The sequence below is a fragment of the Microtus oregoni genome, unplaced genomic scaffold (genome assembly GCF_018167655.1).
Source record: "Microtus oregoni isolate MIOR12 unplaced genomic scaffold, Mior012 000013F_ref0000133, whole genome shotgun sequence".
NCBI lineage: Eukaryota > Metazoa > Chordata > Mammalia > Rodentia > Cricetidae > Microtus > Microtus oregoni.
In genome coordinates this window covers 42,028,935-42,043,492 of record NW_024543072.1, presented here as the reverse complement: position 1 = coordinate 42,043,492, position 14,558 = coordinate 42,028,935, and the positions used below count along the sequence as shown (strand labels likewise).

The window sequence follows — 14,558 nt, the reverse complement described above, 5'->3', positions numbered from 1 at the left end:
TAAGAAAAACTTGCAACCCATCCCATTTAAACCTTAAATCAGGAAAATTTTCTTCCTTTAAAAAAAAAAGAAAGAAAGGAGGAAAACAGACAGACAGAGAGAGAGAGAGACAGATAATTGTATCTTTATCAAGCCTTGATCTAGTGTACAGAAGAGACAGGCAGTGTGCTGTGACCCAGATACTCAGTGGAAAGTGCTTTAAAGGTACAAGGCATAATGAGGCTTCCTATGCTCTAGGTGTTTCCCTACTCAATCATCAGTACATAACCACCGTTTACGGCTGTGTTAGGCCGTTCTAGACTACTGTTATTGCTAACCCGGTTCCTGATGCTGGTTGGAACTGGGAATAAAAACAATGTAGAGATTTTAGCAGAAAGAATGGACAAAGTCCAAGAAGATATTCCCCAGGAGTGATATATGAATGATATAAAAGACAAGGCTGAAATCAGATCTTCAAGTATTACCAACAATGGTTTTCTTTTCTTTTGTTTGCTTTTATGAGACAGGGGAGACAGGGTTTCTCTGTATAACAGCTCTGGCTATCTTGGAACTCACTCTGTAGACCAGGCTGGCCTTGAACTCAGAGATCTGCCTGCCTCTGCTTCCCAGAGTGCTGGGATTTAAGGTGTACACCACCAGCCCCTGTGCAATGGTTTTAAAAAGAAAAAAGAAGAAAAAAAAAGATCCAACATTAGGACTTCCATGTTACTTTCTTTTTGTGCATGTGTGAGTGGTATTCATATGTATATGTGTGTTTACACATGTGAAGGCCAGAGGTTTACACTGGGTGCCATCCTCAATCCTTCTACACTTTATTTACTGAGGCAGAGTTCGTCACTGAACCTAGAGCTCACTGACTGAGCTAGTCTAATTAGTCAATTTACCCAGGGGATCCTGTCTCAGCCTCAAGAGTGCTGGGATAAAAAGCTGCCATGAGCTCTCAGTTTTTATTCAGATCCTCAGCTGAGGATCTAAACTCGAGTTCTCGTGTTCGCACGGCAAGAACTTTATCCACCAAATCTTCTCCCCACTCCTATTTTGTCTCCAGGAAGAACACACAACATAAAATGCAAGTCAGGGGAAAAGAACAAGAGATAAATTAAGGTCTTTGGGCAAGCACACAGTGGTTACAAAGTTCAGCCACTATTGCTCAAAGAGTCTACAGAACTTAATAAGTTTATTACTTAACTATCTTAAACGTGATCTCAGGAAGCAGAGGACCTAGGTACTGCTGCACAGAAGGCCAGAAGCTATACAGCTTCCTACCCGTGAAAGGACAGGCAGACTTTTCAAGGCAGATCCAGGAAGTAAACGCAAGGGTAAACAGCATCAGCAGCGTACATTTCACAATCATCTCAAATCCTTGTTCAATTACTGTCAGTAATGGATGCTAATAATCCTCAACTTGAGGCAAGAAGGATTAGACCACACTGCTTAAAAAGAAACAAAGGATATAACGTATTGTAAGACTTTTCTCACAGAAGTATACCTAAAGTAAGAATTAGCATTTAATACATTATTACCCAACACTAGATAAATGAGGCAAAGGTACGCACACAGAGAGAGTCAACACCTGAGAACACGGACTAATAGACTTCACTATTCTGCACTTGGCTCTTTCCTTCTTATGCAGCCATAATTTCATGTCCCTTGGCCTCCTTTTATAACAGTCTTCTCGACCGTGGCCAGTACCTTCCCACAAGATACTAACCTCAAACATACCAAAGCACACTGGCTCGTTCTGTACCACATCTGACCCTCAGCTCTGCATCCCCAAGACTCTCTAGGTCTAAAAATGGCATTTCTTCTGTTTTTGGCAAGAACAAAAATTGCATCAGAAGGCCTTTTTTATTATTTAGAGAGTAGTTTATTAATTTCTGTAACCAAACCCACGCAGCAGAGGATCTCTGCATTATACTCTCTTCTAGGCAGCTCTCGCTGTCATGTTGACAGTATAAGTTAGTCAGAAAGGAATTTCAGTAGCAAAGTAGGGACTTCTGTTCCACACCTCAGGCCCACGTTATTGAGCTCATTAGTCACACAGACCCCAAGAAGGAAAAGAGGGAGAGATGTGCAAATCCTGGAGAGTTCTTAAGAGAGAAAGACCCTTCCTTTTCCATCTCCAATATAAGGGCCATGAGGACGGTCAGCACCTATGCTGCTGGTATGGTTACACCAAGAATTCCAAGTTCTATTAAGATAAAACACTGGCTAACCATCCATCCATCCACTGAACTGTTCAGCCAGTGAAGGCGGCAGGAGAGTGTGTGCAGCTCCTCATGACCAGAGCATCGACAGGCTGCAGATGGCTAGAACGCCATATAAACACAGGACTGACTCTCAGTACAGCACCAACACAGTTACCTTTGCAGACACCCATTTTAATAGCACATTTCCAACAGAAATCTGAAACACACAGCAGTGACTTATTTTTTTATTGAAGGGGGGCTAAAAATCCAGTTTTAGCACCAGAGTATCTATGCTTTCCTCACATTAATTCCCATTTATCAATTCAACCAACAAATAATTGATGTACACCTACTATACACCCTATCATTACAACTGCAGGGTCTGAGGGTAACTGTGCTCCCTACCCCAATCTACAAAGTCAATCACAGACGGACCTTCCATCAGTGTATCTTTCCACTGTAACTGAGTACAGTCTCTACTATGTGACCCTAGCACTCACCAAGTGTTAAAATGTAAATGGTTATCAATTTGAAGGCTGAACTTTCTGACTTTACACTAATAGCAATGAAATGGTAGTCATAGGGAGCTAATCCATGTCCTAAAAGCAAACAGAAAATTTCATTTAGGGATTGAAAATTCAGAAAAGATTTTTTTAAAACAACAGATGCTTTAAAGCTCTATGAAAAAGTTGAAATGGAAATCAAGAGACGTAACTAAAAGCAAATAATCATGACATAAGATTATGAAAAATAAAAGCCAGTGACTTGCTTTTTCCAAAGTATACTTTTGTGTGTGTGTATATATATATATATATATATATATATATATATGCATATATTTAAACAAAGTGTGCCTATTTCTCACTATCTCTAAGGAAACAAATCAACCCCACTGTCACAAAGGAAAGTTATTAATCCCAGAATTTTTTTTCTTTTTTTTTAAGACATGGTTTCTCTGTGCAGCAGTTCTGGCTGTCCTGGAACTCACTCTGTAGCTCAGGCTGGCCTCGAATTCAGAATGATTCGCCTGCCTCTGTCTCCCGAAGGCTGGGATTAAAGGGACGCACCAAGCCAGCCCCACATTGTTCACCTAGGTAAGCATTTCAAATGTGGAAAGGGCATCTTGTTGATGGGTAACTGCTGGTTCTGGGACACAAAGCCCAACACCTTCACAAACTTTAAGAAAGTTATTAAGCCGGGTGGTGGTGGCACATGCCTTTAATTCCGGGAGGCAGAGGGAGGCCAGCCTGGTCTACAAGAGCTAGTTCAAGGACAGGCTCCAAAGCTAAAGAGAAACCCTTGTCTCGAGAAAAAAGTTATTAAGTTAATACAGTAATTTTAAATTCAGAGCCTACACCAATAATTTGGCATCTTTAATTCCTGAATCTGTTTCTCAGGACGGTAAATGACAGGCGGAGTGCTCTCAGTTTAGCTCAAAGGTCTTGCATAAATCCAAGGAATGAGAAGCACACTGGAATCACCAGCCCAGTGAAATCCACGCATGAATTTACAACCCCAGAAATATAAGCATGGTTAATAAATGACAATCTGACTCTACCGGATTACTGATTCTATCAAAGTCTACACCTCAATGAAAAGATCACATTCTTTTTTTTCCTTCCAGCGTGAGCCACCAAACCTCCAGGGGGAAACTGGCTGAGTAAATGACCCTGACACCTGGCTCTAGACCCAAGTGACAATGTTAAACATTTTTCCCAAATTGTAACTCCTTACCCATCCTACTGGAGATAGAGTCTTTAAACGAAGTAATTGTATGAGGACCATCCTCGCCTTGCTCCCCCTTTTCTCCTTTTTATCAAAAGCGAGACAGAGAACGGGCGCCTGATTAAAAATAATGTCTTATCAGACTCCACAACCAAGGACACAGCTTGACAACGTTCACGTCCAACAGTAAGGCTACGTCTGAGTCCGCTCTTAAACGCCGGGCCGTCACACCCGGAAATGAAACCGCCGCCAGCGCAGCCCACTCTGGACTACAGTCTCATCTCAAGTTGTGCCCACGGCGCTGCGAGCGCGCGACCCCAGGGCACGGCTGCCCTCTCCGGCCCAGGGGCCTGCAGGTCACTCGCGCTCCCCGGCGGTCACCGTGCGAGCCCGAGAGGGGCTCAGCAAGAGCGCGCTCCTCGGCAACCATAAGGGCCCGGTAGGGACCCAGCGAGAGCGCGCTCCTCCCAGGGCCGCCGACACCAGCTCTGCGTGGTAGGAGGGCGACGCCAGGGCCGGGAGCCTCTGGGGACAGCGCTCGGCAGCGAGCACCGGTCACCGCAAGGACTCCCGACCGTCGGCGCCTCGGCAGGGCCGGCTTCACCGGCCGAGCCGCCCGCAGCCTCGCGGGGAAGCCGGGAGCCCCGCATCCGGCCCCAGGGGGAGCTGCCCCGCCCCCCGCCGCCCGCGCTTTCCCGCCCTCCCTCCGGCCGCTCCCGGGCGGGGGTCGCGCGCCCTCTCCCGCCGCTCACCTGACGGGCCTCAGGCTCGCTCCATAGCCGCCCGCGCGGTGCGGTGCGGCGCGGGCCCCGGCCGCCCCCGCCGCCTCCGGGGAGGGGCAGCCCCACGCCGCGCTCACCGCCCCCAGCCTCCGCCACCGCCGCTGCGGCTCCCGCCCACCGCCGGCCCGGCCATTCCCCGGGCGCCGCTCACCGCGGAGCCGGCCGCTCCACACCCACCCCCGCCTCCGCGCCGCTTGGCTGTTGGTACGGTCCTAGTGGAACGCCCTTCCCCACAGCCAATCCCAGTGCGCCCTCGGCGTAGTCCCGCCTTCATTGCTGGTGGGCGGGGCTACCGGGCCAATCCGGACCGCCCTCTTTAACCCCTTTACTCCCTCGGCGTTCAACTCCGTAGGCACCGTCTGCGGGTATTACCAAGCCCGTTTTCATAAACTAGCTTCTGGCTTTTCTCTTACCTCCACTTTTTCTTTCCTGCAGTCATCTAGGTGAAGTTCTATTCGGAAGAAATAATTTTCTTCTTTATTTCGCGCTCTGTCTTGACGTCTCCTTGGAGATTCTGCCTAAAAGTGTCCTTCCCTGGCCCAAAGAGGCCAGACTTCCCACCCTGGGAGTCGCTCCAACTTCGGACTAGAGTAGAGCTCCCCGCTATACCTTTTCAGTAGCACTTCACAAAATCCTGGTTATTGTATTGTAATAGCAGTTGTTTTAGGTTTGTCCTTTACGGTGGACTGTAAGCCATAAGAGGGCAAATCAGACGCGTCTCGTTTCCAGAGCCCCGCACCCACCCACTAGACTCCGGGTGAGTGAATGAGATGCTCCTACCCCTTCACTTAACGTGTGTCCTTTCCACTGAGTCCATACACAGCATCCACTATATAATGCATACATTTAGTCACCATATACTCAACTTACACATAGTCTGCCTGACTCTGAAATACTATCGTGTGTGTTCTTCATGGGATACGATTTGTATGGGGGAGGATGGGGACTAAGCAGGCATTTCTTTCAAGAAGGAAAGAAATGGATCTGTCTTTTTATTTTTTTTCTCCCCTCCAGTATGCTATCGGGTATGCCGTTTAATATCTCTGAGCAAGAGGTTCTGTGGAAAATGGCAGTTAATCACCATACCTGCTTCGCAAGACCCCTGCGAGGCTTGAGTGGGAAATGTGTGGAGCAAATACATTACCGTGTGAGGCTAGTTGTTATTCGTGTGTGTGTGTTGAGCACTTTCAATCAGGAGAGCCAGAAAAACTGTTGGACTTGACACCCAACCCCAGACAACCTGGTGAGGGAAAGCGGCCCTAATCACTGCTGGAAGCATTAATCCCTGCAAGGAGTACCCAGGCTGGCGCAGGAGGCACCCTGTCAGCCTTTTACTGGATAGGGTCGCAAAGGTTTGGGGTGGTTATCTGACCGTGGGATGCACAAGTCTTGGGGAAACTGACTTGATATAGTGAGAATCTGCCTTATTTCCCAACGGGGGTATGGGTCTACTTGCAGTCAGCTCTTCTTCCCAGGCCAGCAGATCTTGAAGCAAAAGAGGAAGGCAACAGTTTCTCTCACACATTGCCCCCAAAAGTGTCCCTTCTTCTCTGTCATTCTAATGACACTGAGGATGGACTCTGACCCTGTCACTACTTGGGGGAAGACTGTCTCATCCTGACGCCTAGCTTCCTGGAGGTGATGCCTCTCTGAAGGAGGGTTCTTGGCCCATGGAGACAATCCAGTCAGGTGCTTAATTTCACATCCATCCCCCATACTGCAGTAAAAACGCTCTTCTTCCTCAGAGGGTTCAGAATCTCTGTGTCTAAGGCTTTCTCCCAGAGCAACTGGTCTGGCTCTCGGCTTTCCCCGCACCAGACTCTCTGCGACTGCGTACACAGCACCAACCCTGTGCCTGACACTCTGCGACATCCACAGGCCGCTAACAGCACCCACAGGCAATACATTCTCAGTGTTGTGGGGCATATGATCAGCTACATGCCCAGGAAGCAGCTGCGAGGAAGACAGGACATCTGAATTATGCAGCACAGACTGAATCAGAGTCTGGGAGGAGTGTGGGCTGGAGTTGTCAGGGAGGAAGGATTGAAGTGAGCACAACAGAGGTAGGAGCGGGGAATAACAATAGGAAGCCAAAGCTGCACAGTGCTGTGGGAAGTTGTCACTGATATCCTGGGCAGGTAACACGGGGGAGATGTGTTCATTCATTCATGATGTGTGCATGCATCCATTCGACTACTGAACATGCATGCCGGGCATCAGACTAAACTTCGCCCATGCAGAGATGAAGAGGGCCCATGGCCTGTCTCTGTGAAGCCTTCAGGCTTGATGGAGCTCCTGCAGAGCACTTGACGGGTTGTATCCTTTCCCCGGGCATGCTGTGTACTGTGGTTTAGAGTCTCTACCTAATCTCCTCTTGGCCCCCAGACTGCAAGGTTTTTAAAGATATATGTCATAGAGCGCCTTCTCCATGTGTACATATTGCTGCTCGTTGAGTTGAAACCAGAGCAGGAAATAGGTTGTCCCTCTCCCACGGGAGTAGCAGACCACCCTCTGTAGAGGAGTAGTAGTTACTGGCCCAAGTGTGGAACACTACCAGAGGCTTGGCTGTGGCCTGCACAGTTCACCAGGCACCTTCCTGCTTGGTACCTCTCCAGAGCATCCCTTAGACTCCTCCCCACAGGCCTCGCTAGCCCTGTTCTCCCTGCCAGTGAGACTCCTCCCCCGCCCAGCCTCAGGAGTGCTAAACAGCTGTCTCTCCGTGACATTTGGCCTTCCATGGACTGTCCAGCTGTGTTTCCTTTCCTGAACCTCTTGGGAGCCCAGTGCTTTGGTTGGACCTCTCTGATAGCCTAGTTGATTAAGGCTTTGGGGGATTTTTCTGATGCTATTCTCATGGGTACAAAGCCTTTCCATGCCAAAGACAGTGTTGTGTTGATTCCTGTGTCCTCCATAGCGTCAGCATTGTACATGGATGCGTGGACATGCCCCTTGCAGGAGAAGCTTGAGGACCACAGATCCCATAGGGTTGGGTGCCTAGCCCTTGCTCCCTGTATAATTTTAACCATTTTCTAAAAACTGCTTCAGAACTTCAAGCCTGGGTCAATTCATGAAGTCTCAGGCCTCTAGCAAATGCCAGGAATTCTCCTAGCGCCTGCACACGTAAAGGCAACACACCCTGCTTTTCTGAACCTACTTAATATACCTACCATGATGGATCCCCCTGAAACCCATAAGCGAATTCTACATCAAGCTAGTTGAGGAGAGCCCTCAGAAAACTCCGTCTGGGTAGGAGCCTGGGGAGAGAGTGGCAAGGAAGGTTAGAGAGCGGCGACAAAGCGCGTGCAAACACACACACACACACACACACCCTGCCATTCCCTGCCAGGAACAAGTGTTCCATCTCAACGGCCTCTGGAAGTCTTGTTCTCTGCAAGAGGCTCTCCCTGAACAGCAGCTTATGTCTTTCCTTCCCAATAGAACAGGTGCCTTTCTTCCATTTTGCTACCCCTTCTGCAGAGCTGCTCTCAGCCCTCTTCATTCCAATGACAGTAGACTGCCCACCTAACCTTCACAGGGCACCTCTACCGATACCATCTGAGCAAGTCATTCATGTCCCAGGGCAGCATCCTGTGCCACCCACACACACAAAGGCATGCAGGCCCCGTGCTCTGAATGGGGTAGAAATCCTCCAGCTATTTTTTCTACCCTTGTAATACTTTTTAAAGAGCTGCGTTATTGAGATGTAAGTTTAAAGCACATGATTCCCTGCCTTTTTGTGTGTTTATAGAGTTGAGTCAACATAATTAGACCTGGATTTTTACATATATCATCACTCCCAAGATAGTATGAACCATTTTCTCTCGCTGTAAAATCTATTTAGTTCTATTTTTAAAAATATGCACATTGAAGCAAAAGGAAAAAAAAAGGAAAACCAATAATAAGAGAGTGAAATAGAACACAGAGGACGTAGCTGTCACAGCCGTGATTCCCTTAACTGCCCTGTGTGGCAACAGCAGTTCAATGACCAAGCTGCATACTATGTTGTGGTGTGCACTCCTCATCTCTGCACCCATTCCAGTTTGCTGTGGCTCTCTCTAGTGCCGCATGTGACTCTTCTGTGGCCTGAGCAGAGATAATTCTACAAATCCTCATCCCCAGTTCTCAAGGTGATGGCGGCGACTTTGTAATTGGCTGAGATAGCACCACATGCCCTGAGTATAATGTCCATGTAGAGGAAGCAGAGAAGCTTGTTGTTTTGAAACATTTCATTCTGTAGCCCCAGGTGTCCTGGAACTCACTCTGTAAACAAAGCTGGCCTCAAACTCACAGAGAACTACCAGACTCTGCCTGCTGGGGCTAAAAGTGTACACCACAATGCCCCATCTAAATGCTTTGGTTTTTATGAAGTCAGTTTACTGCATGAAGTAATTGCAGTTACATGGACATTCTGGGTTCTTCATACTTCTTCAAAACCAGGAAGCACATACCATTAGCAGTAATATGGTCCAGCAAATGCTCTTTGAGCCTCTCTTTTGGACCCTCTGGAACATTCTAGAGCTGCAATTACCCAGCAGGCTACATAGACAGTTGAAATATCTTTACACCTGCCCCCATACTCAAAGATAGGAATTTGTTATCATGGGTCAGCTCCTAGAAGGATTTTTTTCAAATTCTAAGTTTATTCTACCTTGTAACCAAAGCCGACAATCATTGTTTTCCTAGTGACTAAGCCAGGATCACATTTCCAGGCTGAATTGAGCAAGATTAGCATCGTTAGAGGACAAAGAGAAGTTGAGCTGGTGATTTTATATATAGTACAAGTTAATTATGGGTGATTGATCTCTGTTTGGGGGATAAGTGAGTATAAGTGAGTTGCTTTTTGGAAGATCTTCTACAAGAAGTCATTCATTTCTCTCTAGAGAAATACATCCTGCAAGGAGCAAGGATGAAGAAGATGGGCAGGAAGCCAGCACCCTGTGAGGTTCAGCTGCCTCCTCTCGGTGGACCAGGTCCCCACGGTGGCTTCCAGTGAGACCTGACCTTTCAAACACCTGGAGCTGTCGAGCACAAAGGGAAGAGAGCAAAGTAGACCCGGATAAGATGACCAGAAGCGTCAGGAAATGGGAAGACCAGAGGAACTGGCCTCTTCTTCAAGTTTAGACACACACACACACACATGTACACACACACACATACATGCACATGTATACATGAACTGCTTTATCAGATATAATCCATTAAATTTATCATCAGGCAATTCCATCACTATGCAAATATCAGAACATACATTTTTCTCAAAGATGGTAATAGGAATTTTTTAGCTTCATTATAATGTACGGAACACCACCTGCAGATGCGGGTTGACATTGAAACGTCACCGTGTGGTACATGACTGTAGATATTCAAATACTGAGCAGGCCAAATACAACACACATGCGAGTGGAAATCGGGGCCTTTCCCCTCTAGTGTGTGACCATCTCCTAGAGGACAGATATTTGTGGAACAAGGAATTGGCCCAGGAAGGAAGACAAAGTGCTTGGCACAATGGGACAATAAGCTTAGAGGTAAAGGAGCATCGCCTCATTGATATACCTGGTGTACCCTTCAGGGATCCTGTAGGAAAAAGGCGGTGGTGAGGTGTGCAGGAGGGTCCCTGAGACAAGAAGTAGAAAGGACCAATGAGGGGTGTGGGCAATGACTTTCATTGGTATTAGCAAATCTGACAGCAGTAATACTAAGTTGTACTTCTTTCATGACAATGCACAACTAAAGGGGCCGGGCACAGCTTAAGAGCAGACCTAAGTGATGTGGGATGTCCTTCTGTATATGTGTTGCATTTATTGGTTGATGAGTAAAGCTGTTTTGGCCAATGGCTTAGCAGAGTAAAACCAGGCGGGAGATCTGAACAGAGATAGAGAAAGGCAGAGTCAAGGAGATGCCATGTAGCCGCCTACGGAGAAAGATGCCAGAACATTACCGGCAAGCCACAGCCTCATGGCAATACGTAGATTAATAGAAATGGGTTACATTAAGATGAAGAGCTAGGTATGAATACGCCTGAGCCATTGGCTAAACAGTGTGGTAGTTAATATAGTTTCTGTGTGATTATTCAGGTCTGGGTGGCCAAGAAACAAAAGCACAATCTCTGTTTACAGGGCCAGGGAGGTGGCTCTACAAGTAAAGGCATTTTCTGCTAGGCCTGATGACCTGATGACCTGATGACCTGATGACCCACTTAGTAGAAGGAGAGAACGTCTAGCAACTTGTTCTCTAGCCTCCAGATGCATACTGTGGTGCATGAATGCCCTCTACACGCTCACGCTCTCTCTCAGACACACACACACACACACACACACACACACACACACACACACACTGAGAAAGAGAGAGAGATTTTTTTAAGATAGTGCCTAAACTTCTTCATACTCCTTCCCAGCCCCACCACTGCTAAGCTCACCCCGAATTCTGCCAGTAGTTCAGTTTGTGCCAACTCGATGAGCCGCAGAATGCCCGGACATCTGGTTAAGCACTGTTTCTGGATCTATCTTTGGAACTATTTCCAGAATATACAGCATTTGAGTGAAGGTGAATGAAGGGCCCAAGTAGAGTGGGTAACTCTCCAGAATGTGGGTGAGCTTCATCTACCTTGATCTCCTTGCTCCAGAGTGTCTGAACAGAAGAGAAATGGAGAAGGTCAAATTTGCCCTCTGCCTGGCTTCTGAGCTGAGACACTGATCTTCAGATCTGGCCTAGAATGTACCATCAGCAGCACAGCTCATGGGCATCCAAACTGCATCACTGTCTTACCTGGATCTCCAGCTTACAAACTGTGGTTGTCCTCAGTTTACACAATTGCATGAGCCAGTACCTTATAATAAGCCTCTTACTATGGGGCTGGAGAGATGGCTCAGAGGTTAAGAGCACTGCCTGCTCTTCCAAAGGTCCTGAGTTCAATTCCCAGCAACCACATGGTGGCTCACAACCATCTGTAATGGGGTCTGGTGCCCTCTTCTGGTCTTCAGGCATACACACAGACAGAATATTGTATACATAATAAATAAATAAATATAAAAAAATAAGCCTCTTACTAAAGATTTTATATATGCATATTGCGGTGGTTTGAATGAGAATAGCTCCCACAGGTTTTGAATGCTTGGTCCCCAGTTAGTGGAGCTCTCTGGGAAGCTCAGAGGTGCGGTCTTCTTGGAGGTGTGTTGATGGGTGTGGGCTCTGAGGTTTCAAAAGCTCATGGCAGGCTGAGTGTCTCTTTCTCTACCTGCTGCTGGCAGATCAGGATGTAAAGCTCTCAGCTATTTCTCCAGCACCATGTTTGCTTGCCTCCTGCTGTGTTCCTGCCGTGATGAGAATGGACAAAACCTCTGAAACTATAAGCCCCCACCTAAATTCCTTTGTAAGAGTTACCTTGGTCATGGTGTCTCTTCACAGCAATAGAACACACACACACACACACACACACACACACACACACACGTACATGCACAGCACAGCAGGGGTTGGGGGGAGATTGGTTCTATTCATTCTGTCTTCCAAGAAAACTCTGACTACTACAAATTTAATAGCACAGGGTGAATTTGCTTCCCCCACTCCAGTTCATATGTTCCAGCTAAAATCTTAACGCCATAGTATTATGGGAAACAATTAGGTTCTGAATGTACAGCTTTCAGAATAGGGTTGGAGTCCTTAAGAGAAGAGACATGAGAGGGAGAGGGAGGGGGAGGGGGAGGGAGAGAGAGATCCCATCTCTGCTCTCTGCCATCTGGAAGCAAGGAAACAGGCCCACAGCAGGCACTTGATGTCTGTCAGCACCTTGGTTTTGTATTTCTCAACCTCAGGAAAGTGAGAAATAGATGGAATCTGTTTAAAGCCCCTCTCGGTGACGTCCTATCAGCCTAAGCTGACTGATCCCCTCTGGTCTCCCTGTCTCCAGCTCATTCCCATGCACTCCAGATATCCTCATAGAAAACTGCATCTAGAAAGCTTCTCCTAGAAGGAAACCTTACCCACATCACACATGGCTTACAATCCTTCAGTGACCCAAAGGCCAAAGTCTCAGCAGAAGAAGCCTCAAGGCCCCACTTGCTCCTGTGACTTTCTTTGCCTTTCCAGAGTCTACACTCTGGGAAGAAATGAACTCCACACATCACTGCACACTCTGTGACAGTTCTTGTCTCTGTGCTTTTTGTAAGGTTCTTGATTCCGCTAGGAATTCCCTTTCCACTTTCCTCCAGTCTTTACTCATCCTTTAAAATGTCATCTTTGCTGAAAAGCTGAGTACCCTGCCTCTCGATTCCCCTAGCAACCCACGAATCCCTCTCCTTTATATTGATCTGGCTCATTCTTTCCTAAATATAGGCATTTGCAGCTAGAAATTTCTTACTTCATCACAAAGCAACTCCTAATTTTGCAGGAGACGTTTTCTCCATCCACTGGGTATTTAGGAGTGTGCTGTTTTGCTTCCATGAGTAGGAATTCCAGTTTCCCTCCTTGTTATTGATCTCAAGTTATGTGTCACTGCGGGCAAAAAACATGCCTGAGCCTGACTTCTTCTAAATCCAATGAACCCTGGTTTATGGTCTAACACATGAACTGTCCTTGGAAACATTCCTAATGTACTTGAGAAAAAGCCTAATGCTGTTGCTGGATGCAACAGCACTCAAGGTCCACTGGCAGAGTTGCTGCTGACTCTGTTTCCTTGTTGGTCCTTCTGTCTCTCTCTCCAGTATTTAAGGGGGCTTTGAAGTCTTCAACTACTACTGTTTCATTGTCTAATTTGACTTTCAACTTGGAAAGCATACATATTTATAAATTCCACATCTTTTTTTCCTTTTTCTTTCTTTCTTTCATGTTTTTTTTGTTTGTTTGTTGTTTGAGACAGTTTCTCTGTGTAGCCCTGGCTGTACTGGAACTAGCTCTGTAGACCAGGCTGGCCTCATGGAGATCCACCTGCCTCCTGAGTGCTGGGATTAAAGGTGTGTATCACCAAATTTTCTTGATAGGTTGACATTATATCCCTATAAAATTGTTTTCTTTGTCCTTTTGTGTGATGTTTTATTCTTTTGACGTTTTGAGGACCGCCACCTGGCTCCCAAATAAATCTCACATGGAGGTTTACTCTTTCTTAGCTATAAACTCGCGGCCTCAGCTCGGCTGGTTTCTGGCCTGCTTTCCTTGGCTTAAATTATCCCGATTACCTTTGCCTCTGGGCTTTCATCTCTCTCTATTTCCGTGTACCTTTCTTTACTTCTTCTCTGTGGCTTGCTGTGTGTGGCTAGGTGGCTGGCCCCTGATGTCCTCCTCTCCTTGATCTCTGGCTCCTCTTTCTCGTCCGTTCTCCTATTTATACTCTCTGCCTGCCAGCCCCACCTATCCTTGCTCCTGCCTTGCTATTGGCTGTTCAGCTCTTTATTAGACCATCAGGTGTTTTAGATAAACACAGTACCACAGCTTCACAGAGTTAAACAAGTGCAGCATAAACAAAAGTCACACACTTGAAAATAATATTCCCCACCACTGGGCTGGAGAGATGGCTCAGTGGTTAAGAGCATTGCCTGTTCTTCCAAAGGTCCTGAGTTCAATTCCCAGCAACCACATGGTGGCTCACAACCATCTGTAATGAGGTCTGGTGCCCTCTTCTGGCCTGCAGGCATACACGCAGACAGAATATGTATACGTAATAAATAAATTAAAAAAAAAATATTCCCCACCACTGTCCCTTGCAGTAATTTTTGCTGTGAAGTCTGGAACTAGCACGGCCAGTCAAGCTCTCTTCTGACTGCTGTTTGCATCTTTTTTTTTTTGCCATTCTTTGACTTTTAACTATTTATGTCTCTGAATCTAAACATGTGTCTTATAGATACAATATGTTCAGATCATGCTTCTT

The 14,558-nt window shown here is 46.8% G+C and overlaps 1 protein-coding gene across 2 annotated transcripts in view; it reads right to left on the bottom strand.

The window, feature by feature from the left end:
* Fam20b (FAM20B glycosaminoglycan xylosylkinase) overlaps positions 1-4,854 on the bottom strand; it is a 38,092-nt gene extending 33,238 nt beyond the window's left edge. Inside the window, exon 1 of one of the 2 annotated variants that reach the window (XM_041662354.1) lies at positions 4,667-4,854. The gene's annotated coding sequence lies outside the window, so the exon portion shown is untranslated. Of the gene's footprint in view, positions 1-3,923; positions 4,549-4,666 lie in introns of those variants that run through there. The other variant, XM_041662355.1, reaches the window with a different exon arrangement.
* Positions 4,855-14,558: the final 9,704 nt, after the last annotated feature.